Source organism: Pteronotus mesoamericanus, unplaced genomic scaffold, assembly GCF_021234165.1.
Source record: "Pteronotus mesoamericanus isolate MK-2021 breed Mesoamerican mustached bat unplaced genomic scaffold, CSHL_Meso_final contig_173, whole genome shotgun sequence".
NCBI classification, from domain to species: domain Eukaryota; kingdom Metazoa; phylum Chordata; class Mammalia; order Chiroptera; family Mormoopidae; genus Pteronotus; species Pteronotus mesoamericanus.
Window position 1 is genome coordinate 3,863,317 of NW_026555072.1, and position 14,015 is coordinate 3,877,331.

A 14,015-nucleotide genomic window follows, 5' to 3' on the forward strand; every position below is an offset into this window, starting at 1 on the left:
TGTTAGTTATTTATTTCAGTATTATTATTTTTAATCATAGGTAGAACAAACAATTTGACAGGTGAGGGATTAAAAAATGATAGCAGTTAATGTTTACTGCGCAGTTGTTAAGTATGCTAGGTATTGTGCTAAGTGGTTTATGAGCTTTATTTCTTCTATTTACTTTTTTAAAAATTAATAACAGACCATTGGGTAAATCAACTCATCAGGTATTTACTCTAACTTTACAGAGAAGGCAATGAAGGCTAAGAGAAGGTAAATAATTTGCTCAAATGCACATAGTTGATGAGTGGCCATTATTCAAGCAGTGGAGAAATAGAAGGCATTAATTTTAGTCCCAAGACTGAAGAGTTCACTATCATCTTGTTCAGTAAAGTCAGAACCAAGATTAGCATTCAGAACTTCAACTTTTTTTTTCTCACAGAGCCTGTTTTTCATTTTGCCTAATGAGAATAATAATCTTATTACAAAGGATTAGGACATGATGTGAGAATGAGATTCAGGCTATAATTTGTGAGGACTCCTTGGCACCAAGAAAAGGAGGTGAGAGGTAATCAAAGACAAAGTCTTCTGGCCTGAAGCTTGTCCTTCAGGCAGGTAGGAGGACTGCAGAGTCCTGAGAAGGAAGAAGTTTATTTTTGTTCATTCATGCATGCATTTGTTCATTGACTCATACATCCATTCAGCTGTTATTTATGCACTTTGCTAGTGGACCGCTTTGGTTTTACAGTTCTCTGAGCATACTGACTCAATTTAAAACTGTTATAGCACTTTATAAGAGAAAAAGGTAATTTTCCAGTTACCACTTTGCAGTTCAGTTTATTGTCCTCTTGAAAATTTTGGGACATTTCCTAAAATTATTTTGTATTTACTACATGAGAAATAGTATCTCACATATTATCTTTCAATTGTCAAGCCTTATTTTCTGATAGTGGGTAATATTATTTCTTAAGGGAGAGTACCAGAAATTCTTTTTAAAAATAATAAATACATATTCCAAAATTAATATCCTGAGAAAGGATGAAATATATATTATTAAAACAACACTAACCACAGCTTTGGTTTAGATCTTAGATGTATGTTGTCCAATATGGTAGCCACATGTGGCTATTGAACACTTTATATATGGCTAGTTAAAAAGGAGATGTGCAGTAAGTATAAAATACCCCCAACATATTTCAAAGACTTAGTACAAGAAAAAGAATATGAAATATCTCACTAATATTTTTATATTAACTACATGTTGAGAAGAAAATAATTGGGATATATCAAGTTAAACAATTATATTATTCAAGTTAAATTCAGCTGTTTTATTCTTTTAACTGTAACTACAAGAACATTTTAATTAATAACCTTCTAAAAAGAAATCTTTGGGTTCAGATGGTTTACCAAAAAATTTTACCATGCATTGGAGGAAGAAATGATATTGATTCTCCATAATCTCTTCCAAAAAATAGAAGAGGAAACACTTCCTAACTTATTCTGTGAGACAGGCATTACCTTAATATCAAAACCAGATAAACACATTACAGGAAAGGAAAATTATAGATATTCCTCATAAACATAGAAATAAATATCTTAAAATATTAATAAATGAAATCCAACAATATATATACAAGGGTGGGCATAAGTAGGTTTACAGTTGTTTGTATGGAAAAATAATAAATAATAATATAAATAAGTAATACAAGAAGAAACTCTGTGTTTCATATACTCACAACTGTAAACCTACTTTTGCTCACCCCTGAAAGGAATTATATACCACAATCAAGTGAGATTTATAACAGCTATATGAGACTGGTTCAATATTCAAAACACAATCAATATACTCCATATCAATAGTCTAAAGAAGAAAAACCATATGATTATATTAATTGATGCAGAAGAAGGAGTTGACAGAATGTGATACCTATTCATGGTAAAAACTCTCAGCATGCTAGGAATAGAAGGGAATTTCCTCAATTACATAAAGAATATCTACAAAAAACTGACAGCTAAAATCACACTCAATGGTGAGAACCTGGGCACTTTCCTCCAAGATTGGGAATGAGGCAAAGGTGCTCTCTCCCGCCTCTTTTGTTTAACATAGTTCTAATGAATATAATAAGCTATGAAAATGAAATAAAAGACATACAAACTAGAAAAGAAGAAAAAAATCTCTTCACTCACAGGCGACATAATTGTGAAGCAAATCTCAGAGAATCGATTAAAAAAAAAACTCCTGGAACTAATGAGAGGGTTAACAAATTTACAAAAGTCAATTGCTTTCCTATATAGTAATGAACAAATGGAACTTAAAATGAAAAAAGAAATACCATGTATAATTGCACCTAAAAATTAAACACTTAGGAGTAAATATAATAAAATATGCACAGGACCTATATGCAGATAACTGCAAAACACTAATTTAAAAAATCAAGGAAGATCTAAATAAATGAATAGCTCATGTTCATACGTGGGAAGACAATTATTAAGATGTGAATTCTTCACAATTTGATCTATAGATTCAACACAATCCCAATCAAAACCCTAGCAAGCTGTTTTGTAGATATCAGCAAACTACTTCTAAAGTTTATATGGAAACACAAAGGACCATGAATAATAGCCAACAAAAATACTAGAAAATAACAAACTTGGAGAACTCAATAGTACCCTATGTAAGACTTACTGTAAGTCTACAGTAATCAAGACAGAATCATGTTGGCAAAAGAATAGACACATAGATAAATGAGCAAAATAGAGAGCCCAGAAAGAGACCCACAAAACATAGTCAACTCCTTTGACAAAGGAGCAAAGACAATTCAAAGGAGAAAGGTTAGTTTTTTACAACAAGTGGGGCTGGAACAAGTAGACATCCTTTTGAGAAAAAAATTAATGTAGATATTGACTTTACACAAATATAACTCAAAGTGTATTAAATGTAATATACAAAGTTATAAAACTTCTAAAAGAAAGCATAAGAGAAAATTTATTATGACCTTAGATTTGATTATGAGTTTTTAAATACAACAATAAAGAAAAATGATGTTTGGGCTTAATTAAAATTTTATGTTCTGTAAATGACAACATTAAAAGAATAAAAAGACAAGCTTCAGAGTGGGGAAAATATTTGCAAGGAACATATCTGAAAAAGGATGCATATCCAAAATATACAAAAACCCTTAAAACTCAACCAAGGAAACAACAGATTTTTTAAAATGGACAAAATATCTAAACAGACACTTCATCAAAGAAGATATACAGGTGGCATATAATCATATGAAAAGATGCTCATTTGCTGTTAGGGAATTGCAAATTATAACAACAATGGGATACAATTACATATCTATTAGAAAAGCTAAAATCCAAAAAACTGACAATACCAATTGATGGCCAGGTGCAAAAACAACAGGAACATTCACTCTTTGCTGGTGGGAATGCAAAACGGTATAGTCTCATTGGAAGACAGTTTGGCATTTTCTTACAAAACTAAACCTAGTATTCCCATGTGATCAGTAACTGTATTGCTAAGTATTTACCGAACAAATTTGAAATCTTACACAAAAAAGTGCATGTGAATGCTTATAGCATCTTTATTCATAATCATCCAAGCTGGAAGCAACAAAGATGTTTTTCAATAGGTGAATGCACAAACAAACTGTGCCACATTTATATGATAAAGTATTATTCAGGGATAAAACAAAATTGATCATCAAGCCACTAAAAGATATGGATGAATTTTAGGTGCAAATTGCTAAGTGAAAGAAGTCAGTCTCAAAGGCTACATACTGTATGATTTCAATTATCATATTTCAGAAAAAGAAAAGCTTTAAAGACTGTAAATAGATCAATGGTTGCTAGCGGTTTGGGATTGGGGGAGGGTTGTATAGGTGTGACTGTGTAATGGTGATATAAAACATTAAGTAATTGTCAAATCCCATATAATTTTACAATACAAAGTGTGAACCTTATGTAGGCAAATATTAAAAAATAATTTAGAATGTTGGGGGATTCCAGATTGGGATGCAGAATGTGACAAAACAGTCTAATTGTCTAACTGTATAAATGTATGAAACAACATCACTGAAGGGAGAGGGATAAAATGGTGCTGATCCAAGTAATTTTGCAAACGAGTGGAGTCTGTAAGACTAAAAGCAAAAAGAACTGTACATAAGCAATACTCTAGCTGATAAAGTTTTTCCCACGGGAGATATGAGATAGTAATTCTGAAACCACTATACATATATGTATACATATATACTGGAATTAAACAACAAAAAAATGAATGGTGGGTAAACAATGAATGAATGGTGGGAACCAAATTTCTCACTGTAAGAGTAAGAGGTTACAAATATGCAAGGGAAAGAGGCTAGAATGATCCATGTGGTAATGGATTAGGGTTGGAAATATCAATATTAACTCATGATTAGCTTATATAGATATAAATAATTACATATAGAAATGTTTGTAAACGTGTATACACATGAATTTGTATATTAAAAGAAATCGAAGTTTGTCACTCCAAACCAGGGCCCTTTTGGGATATTAATTTTAAGCTGGTCACTGAAAAACAAAAGACTCAGAAAGAACCTTTGACCCTCCCCCCTTTCCTGCCTGAGATTGAGAGGGAAAGAGTTACTCCAGGAAGGAAATCATAGGATGTTTGCCTTAGCAGCCTAATTTGAATTGAGTATGATGCATGGGAGAGCATCAAACAGGAGCCTGTTTACTAGATCCAGACAACACTCCTCATTGTTTCTGGGTTGCCTAGCAAAACAGACTCATAGATAGAGAGAACAGACTGACAGCTGTTCAGAGGAAAGGAGGTGGGGGCTGGGTGAAAAAGGTGAAGGAATTAAGCAAAAAGAAAAGAACAACAACAACAACAAAAAAAACCGGCATAGACAGACAACAGTATGATGATTACCAGAGGGAAAAGGGGATGGGGGATGTAGGAGAGGGTAAAGGGGAATCAATCCCCTTTCTCCTCCCATCATCATTGGCTTGGGGTGGTGAACACACAATATAATATACAGATGATGTATTACAGAACTATTCCCTTGAATCCTATATGTATGATTTTGTTAACCAATGTCACCCCAATAAATTCAATAAAATATTTACCTGCTACATGTTTGCTCTTCCTTAACTACCTGTGAATTGCCTACTTCCTTTGAAATTTCAGACTCCCATCTCATTTCTCCTTAGTATAAAATGATGTTTATACCTAATTTTACCTCATTGCCTTCAGAATTTTCATTCTTTTATGAATTTCCCATGTGCATGTATTAAAATTTTATTTTCTCCTGTTAACCTGTCTCTAGTAATTTGATTATTAGCCCAGCTAAAAGAACTTAGAAGGTAGGGGAAAAGTATAATTTTTTAGCCCTCACAATACACACATATACAATCTTGCTCTGTCAATTGACAGGGCCTAGAAACAATAACACCCCAGTAGAAATGAGTGTAACAAGGACCCAGATCTTGATTTCTAATACTGTCCTCCAATAAAAGAAACCAAGCCCCCTTGGAGAAGTGGCAGATTTTAGGAGTGGGGCAGGAAATATACAACATGAGCCTGGAGCATCTCATAGTACCAGAAAGTAAGGAAGTACAAACAAATAACAAACAAACCATGGTAATTAGCATGTGTCAAAGGGATGCAGGAGCTAGCTGAATGAATTATTAATTGCTAAAGCTGGGGCAATTTGAGCAATGAAAAAAGTGAAGTAGTATTGAATTATAACCCAAAGTACAAAATAAATACCCATAACTTCACAATGATATAAATAAATGGAAATAATACACAAATTTCCTGCATAGAATTCCAACTAGTTTATGTAGAAACTTCCCCCGAAGGAAGTTGAGTATTACTCTTCTAACTCTTGAGTATGGGCTGTACTTAGTGACTTGTTTCCAGCAAGTAGAGTATTGAGAGGGGAGAACAAAGGTAGCTTTATAGTAGAGAAACCTGACAAACAATACTTCAGCCAGATGATCAGGGTCAGCATCAACAATGATCAGTCATGTTGCTAGTACGTACACTTGGTATGATGCGATGAGAATGGCACTTCACCTCTATAATCTTCTTCCCCACACCCATAAATCCAGTCTAATCATGAGAAAAATATCAGAACCATTTGATAGACATTCTAAAAATATCTGACCAGTCCTCCTCAAAACTGTCAAGGTCATCAAAAACAAGAAAGGTTTGAGAAATTGTCACAGCCAAGAGGAGTCTAAAGAGACATGATAATTAAATGTAATGTAGCATCATGGGTGGATTCTGAATCAGGAAAAGGACATTAGTGAAAAACTAAAATAATTTTAATAAAGTTTTATTCATTGTGACAAATGCACCACACTAATGTGAAATATTAGTAATAAGGGAAACTGGGTTGCGCTATCTTTGCAAAAATTCTGTAAATTTAAAACTATTCTAGAATTAAAAGTTTATTTTTAAAACATTTGTTGATCCTATCTATTATCATAGCAACTATTAGAAGGAAGGAAGGAAAGAAAGATAGATGAGCTAGAGAAAGATTTCATTACTTTGAGTAAGTAATAATTACTATAATGCTAAGCATCTAAGACATGCTTAGCTGTGGATTATGGATTAAAATTACACAGCTTTATTTTTCTAGCAAGCATAGTGTTACTAATAAGGTTCACAGAGTTTGCACAGTTCTCTTAGGAAGTAAAAGGAACACAGAGCTCATTAACTAGTTGGATGTTTTAGACATAGTGCTCAGAGGAGGTAAATGTGGGAGAGTCTTAGGGATTTGGGGAGGCAGTTACAATTTACAGCTCAATCAGATGCAAAAATATTCATTGTTAATAGCTTCTGCTGGGAGTTCAGTAACTCCAAAAAGAGGATTATTGATTTGTTGGTCTATGGAGGCCACCTGCCTGCTTCTTAATTGTTTTGAAGGAGCTCGTAAGTGCCTCATGAATCTATTTTGGCACCTGTATGGTGATATCTTGGGCGAACTATGTAAAGTAGAACAGGAAAGTCCAATCCCATATGTAGTTTCATAAAAGCTACATATGATGGATGAATGAAATGAAAAGAAAATCTAAGTAAAAAGAAGTGACTATTTTAACAGAGGTTATTCAACATTAGGTTCATATGAGGTTACATCTTCAAAACTCAATTTAGCTCTTTTTCTCCCACTACTTTCCTTCTCTAACATTTCCCTTCCTAACCTCCACCACCAGCATATTACCAACGTTCTAAGCCTACCAGGAATCTGGAACCTTCCTTAATATGGCACAAAAACATAAATTATGTATTATGTTATCCTGGAATCTTGCTCTTGCACTGCTCTGCTGGTGGATGATGTACTTGGCCTCCACAAAGTCTGCCAGAGCTGCCCTTAGAAGGCACACACTATAATTAAATCATGGTTAGTGGCAGAATACTAACAAATGTGCAGAATTTACTATGTGACAGGCTGTCTTCTGAGCATTTTTTCACAGATGACTTCATGACTATAACTCTATGAGATAGGCACTAATTTTACTATCTCTGTTGTTAGATAATAAACTGAGGCACAAAGGCTGCCTTTGGGATTTTTACAGGTTCACTCTTCACCTGTGCCACACAAGCCCCCATAAGTTTTGGGTTTGTCCTTAAGAAAGGTTAATTTGGTTTGTTTATGGGTGTTTGCCTCACTCTCAGTCTTTCTAATGCGGGAATTTCTGACCTGCAAAGCCTTGGCATGCCGGTCTTCTGAAATCTGTTCCCTTCCCATGTAAAGATGGGTGGGGTTCTTTTTGGCATCAGCCAAGTAGACATTTTCTCCCATCTTCACGTGGCTACATCCTTCATGTACACACAGCTGCCTGCCTGGACCTCAGTCATTCACTTCAGCACTTCCTGCCTTAGTTCTCCAGACAGACCCATCTTCACTCTCTGTCCATCTGTTTCTGGGTGACTCAGCATTACCTTGCTCAACACCAGTACCACATCTGGTACTGACATCTTTGGAACTGACTTCATTTAGCACAGCAGCTTCCCCTTTCTCTCTTTCTGGTCTTCCCACTTAGAAAAAGGGACAATCTTTTTTATGTCCTTAAGCTCCTTTCTGGACTCTGAAACCTTGATGTACAGCCTCTGCACCCAGTCCCTAACTATGGTGAAATATCAGCTAAATTGCTTTTATTGTTTATTGCTTTTCTTCCTACTTATATATCCTGCACTTTATTTTTGTTTAGGCTCAATAACACATTTGGATAAGAGATCCTTACGGGCATTATGTAATGTGATAAATATCAATACATTGGCAATCATAAATGTATTAAAGTAACATGCTGTACAATTTAAACTTTTAAAATGTTACATGTCAAATTTAATAAATAAAAAGAATGCAACACTAAAGCACTTCTTTTGTTCCACTATAAATTTTAAAAATAAGTATATTCTAACCTAGCATTTATTAATAAAAATATATCCTGACAGCACATATTGTGTTCATAAACCTAACTGCTGTTGGGAGAAGTAATACTGGAGACATGAAGATGTATTTAACAGTATCAGTGAGGACTATAATTCATATTATAGTAAAAATAAGTCATAAATGATGCACATGTGACTCAATACCAATGAATACTATGTAAGGTGTTCTTGAAAATATAAAATATTGTTTTTGGATGGTGGGAGGGGCAAAATCACCCTAATCTGAAATTTCTTTAACTGAGAAAAGTTTTTTTTTCATTCTGCATGAGGTAAAATGCATACTTGAGAATATGCAATCAGCTAAATAATCAAGACTTGTAAATAATTTCTTGTTTTGATAGCAGGAAGAGGTTCTTCATAAGGAAAGGAGAAGGAATGAAAAGCAAAAATGTATATATTAAATATTATAAGTTATTGAGAAGGAAGTAAAGGAGTCACCAATAGGGAAAAGAGGGAGGAAACTTGCTCAGACTTCACAACATTACCTAAAGTTGTCTCAACTCTGCTGCTGAATCACTGAAACAACTATCCTTTACTGAAATTCTTGCCGTGTGCTAAATATTGTGATACTTATATTTTCTGCAACAACAATCCATTTATTATTAAGGTAAGAATATCAAAGTCCAAGGAACTTAAGGAACCTGTCCAGAGATACAGTTTTTGGGTGGCAGAGCTGGAATTAAATCTCAAGACCAGGTCACTCCCAGATCCTTTCTTTCCAGCTCAGAAGAGAGCTGCCTGTGTGTACTACTTAGCAGCAAAACCAGGCTGTGAAGGGGTTTTTGGTGACATGTGGCTGTGTATGTGTGCATATATTTTATCAACTAAGAAGATGAATTTTTATTAAAAATAACATTTATGTCATAAAAGTAATTGATGTTTAATATTTAAAAAATTAAAAATATGAAAACAAGGAAATATAAACTCTTTCACAAACCTTTCTTCCTAGAGTCATCCAGTCTTGGCATCTTCATACCTATTCTTACAGCTTGTAAGCATATATAAATCAAAGGAAACAGGCATTTTTAAAACTTAATTTATAGGCTGCCATATTTCCAGAAAAACTGTTTCAGCATAGTGTACTATATTAAAATGAAACTTCATTATTAGGAATTTGCTCATTGAAATGTCATTTGAATCACTATCAAGTTTCTGTGATGTTTCTGAAATTTCCATTTGGAAAAAGCTATATGATTTCATCATAAAATTTATTTGATTAAATAACAACTACTTTAAATGTATAATGAAGGAAAGGACCACCTTTACAATAGTGACAATAACATTGAACAAGCATAGGATTGCCCTGGCTAGGTGGCTGTTGGTTTGAGTGTCATTGTGGGTTGATTATTGTCAGGGCACATACAAAAATCAACCAATGATTACATAAATAAGTGAAACAACAAATCACTGTATCTCTCTCTCCCTTCCTCTCTCTCTGTAATAACAATCAATAAGTAAAAAAAGAAATTTAAATCGACCAATGAATGCATAAATAAGTGGAACAACAAATCAATGTCTTTCTCCCTCTCTTCCTCTGATATTCTCTCTCTAAAATCAATAAATAAAAAGCATAAGATTATATTTATCAAGAAATATCAAAAACGTATGTGAAGAATAATTTAAATCACTTTTCAAGTACACAAAAGAAACTATTGAAAGAGCAACTCATATTCTTGGGTGAGAAGACTCAATTTGCCAAAAATGTAAATTCTCTCTAAATTTACTCATAAATTCAATGTGATAGCAATATGAATTGCAACAGGTTTAATTTACTTGTTAAATTTTGGTGATGTGGGTAAGAATAAGATAAGGTCATTCTAAAGCTCACACAAAAAATAAAAAAGGATAATGGGAAAAATTTAGAAAAAGGTAAAGTAAAAAAATCCATCTCTGTCAATCACAAACACATTTTATAGGACCTCAACAATGTTAAATATGTGTGTAAATATTAACATAAACAAATGTAACAGAAGAGAAAATACAATAGGCTGAAATACATATCATAATTTAATATATGATATAGGTATTTTCTCAGACCAGTGATGAAAAGATTTTTATTTGACAAATTGTTTGGAAAAATTGGTTACTGTCTGGAAATCAGTAAGTTTGGATCTATACTTCACACCATACACCAGGATAAATTCCAAACAGGCCAAAGCTGTAAATTAAGTCCTGTAAGTGCTAGAACAAAACATGGAAAAATTATTTGATCAGCTCAGAGAGGGAAAGGTCTTTTAAATTTCAAAATCCAGAAAATATAACATTAAAAATTGATAAACTTGATAACATTAAAGTCTCTACTTTTAAAAAATCAAGTCAAAAGATATATGGGGAAAAAAGGAACTAAGCTCTGGCCACTTGATTCAGTTGGTTGGAGCATCATCCCATACAGGTTGTGGGTTTGATTCTGCTCAGGCAGTCTGGAGCATATAGGAGACAACCAATTAATGTTTCTCTCTCTCACATCAATGTTTCTAGCTCTCCCTTCCCCTCTCTCTAAAATCAATAAACACGATTTTTAAGATGGCGGAGGAGTGAATGGGAGTCACGCTGACCTCCTCCCAAGACCAAACTCGAATTGCGACTAAACGGTGGAGAAATAACCTGGAAAACAATGGAACGATAGAGGGAAAGGAGCCTTGGAGCTGCAGACAGACAGTGGATTCAACTCTCACACATCCCAACGGGTGAGAAGTGCAGTGCAGGCTCGAGAGGGTGGGCTGGGCGCCCATGGCCACCAGCACCAGAGGGGACATTGAAATGGCCAGTTGGATCCCCCTGAGAAGAACAGGGTCTGAATTATAAACAGAGACCCCTAGACTACGGCAGCTGAAATTAGGAAAACGCACAGACAAAATGCAACCCCGAAAAGCTTAGGGGCACTCTCTGCCAGAGACAGGTGGCTGGAGATGCAAAGAGACATTTAAAGGGCCAACGCAAAAATTTGCAGTGGCGGCCGCCTTCCTTGATCTCTGGGGAGAGGCAGCAGGAGGGTGGGCTGGTGCCTGGGAAAAGATTGGCGAGGAAAAGTTTGTGAATAGAGACAGTGGCCAGCGGAGCCAGGGTCATTACTCACCTCCCACTCTGCAGCTACCACCTGGCCCAGGCATAAGAGAATCAATTAACCTGCCTTTTGCGCACTCTGCACACAGCTTGTGGGTGTATGGGCCTAGGGGTTGAGGGCAGACTGACTGGAAGAAATAGAGGATCCCTGGCCAAAGGGGATACACAGCCGCATAGAGATCCTTGAGGAGAGACTGGAGATGGAGGGGTTGGGGAAAGAACAGGAGGATTATCTGAGATCCCCAGACCAGAGACCCTCCCCATTCCATAGTCCCCATTTGTGCAGGCAGGCCGTGCCCCCGAAGAGGCAGAAGCGGGCATGGGAGCCAGAAGGCTCGCAATTATGATCTGCAGAAATAGTGGATCCCTAGCCGAAGGGGTCACAGAGCTGCCAGGAGACCCTGGCAGAGAGACTGAAGACAGGATTAACCGGAGAGTCCCAGAGCTGATTTCTTCCCATTTCCCTAGTCTCCATTTAGCGTGGACAGACCACGCCCCCAAAGAGCCAAAGCGGGGAAAGCACACAATAGAAGACCCTAAACTGACCAGAGTCTGGAGAGCACGCTAGGTAGAGCCTACGTAGAGCAAGCAAGCCGGCCGGCTGAGCGCCCACCCAGGCTGGAGTGCGGGTGTACCTGGGCGGGCGGGGGATTCTGCCTGGGCAGCAAACGTGCTCAAGGAGCCTGTGTGAGAGTGCAGAACAATCCGCAGAAATAGTGAATCCCTGGCCAAAGGGATCACAGAGCTGCACAAAGCAGGACTCAGACACAGACAGTAGATTCCTGAAACTGAAACAAACAACCCAATGTCAGATAAGATCAACAACTGACATCAGAGGCAAACCCAGAAAGAAAAGTAAAGAAAGAAAAATAAATAAATAAATAAATAAATAAATAAATAATAATAGACTCTCACAGAAATGGGAAGGAAAAGACATTCTCCCCAAATGAGTGGAAAAGGGGAATCCCCACAGAGAGAGCTAAATGAAATAGAGACAAGGGAACGATCAGATATTGAATTCAAAACAATAGCTCTAAGGAAGCTCAATGAGCTCAGCCAGCTCAAAGATAACTATGAGAAACTGCAGAGAAACTATCAGGATCTTACAGCAAACTATATCAACCTGGAAAAGGACACAGAAACTAACAAGAAGACACAAGAAGATATGAAGAATACCGTTTCTGAATTGAAGAAAACAGTAGAAGGAATCAAAAGCAGGCTAGATGAAGCTGAGGATTGAATCAGTGAGATGGAGGATAAGGTAGAAAAAAACTCTCAGAAAGAACAAGAAATGGAAAAAAGACTCAAAAAGAAGGAAGAGGCATTGAGGGAAATGCAGGACAACCTGAAACACAATAATATTGAGATAATAGGGATACCAGAAGGAGAAGAAAAGGACCAAAGAGATAGAGAACATCTTTGAAAAAGTAATGATGGAAAATTTCCCCAATTTGAGGAGAGAAAAAGTCTCATGTATCCAAGAGGCACAGAGGGCCCCACTCAAGAGGGACCCAAGGAGGCCCACTCCAAGACACATCATCATTAAAATGGCAAATGTCAAAGACAAACAGAATCCTAAAGGCAGCAATGGAGAAGGAGAAAGTAACATAAAAGGGGGCCCCGATACGGCTGGCAGATGACTTCTCAACAGAAACACTACAAGCCAGAAGGGAATGGCAAGAAATATTCCAAGTCATAAAAATCAAGGGCCTACAACCAAGTATGCACTACCCAGCAAGGCTCTCAATTAAAATAGAAGGGGAAATAGGGAGTTTCCCAGACAAAAGAAGGCTAAAAGAATACATCTCTACCAACCAGCACGACAAGATATGCTCAAGGGACTGGTATAGAAGATGAAGGAAAAGAGTGAGAAAGAGAAAAACAAAGGTACAAAAAGAAAAAATGAATAGGTTTCTATCAGTAATAACTCTCAATGTATCTGGACTAAATGTCCCAATCAAAAGACACAGGGTAGCTGAATGGATAAGAAAACATGACCCACACATATGCTGCCTACAAGAGACCCACCTTAGTGCAAAAAACCGACAAAGATGGAAAGTAAAGAGAAGGAAAAGATATTCCAAGCAAATGAGCAAGAGAAGAAAGCAAGGGTTGCAATACTTATGTCAGGCAAAATAGATTTGAAAACAAAAGGCCATAAAAAGAGACCCAGAGGGACACTTTATAATACTTAAAGGAACAATCTATCAAGAAGACATCAACTTTGTAAACGTATATGTACGCAACAAAGGAGCACCCAAATATATAAGGAAAATCTGGGAAGACTTCAAAAAAGATGTAGACAGCAACACACTGATAGTAGGGGATTTCAACACCCCACTGTCAAAAATGGACAGATCTTCCAAACAAAACATCAACAAGGAAATTGTGGAGATGAATGATGCACTGAATCAAATAGGCTTAACTGACATATATAGAACCTTACATCCCAAAGAAGAAAAATACACATTCTTTTCAAATGCTCATGGCAGTTTTTCAAAGATAGACCACATGA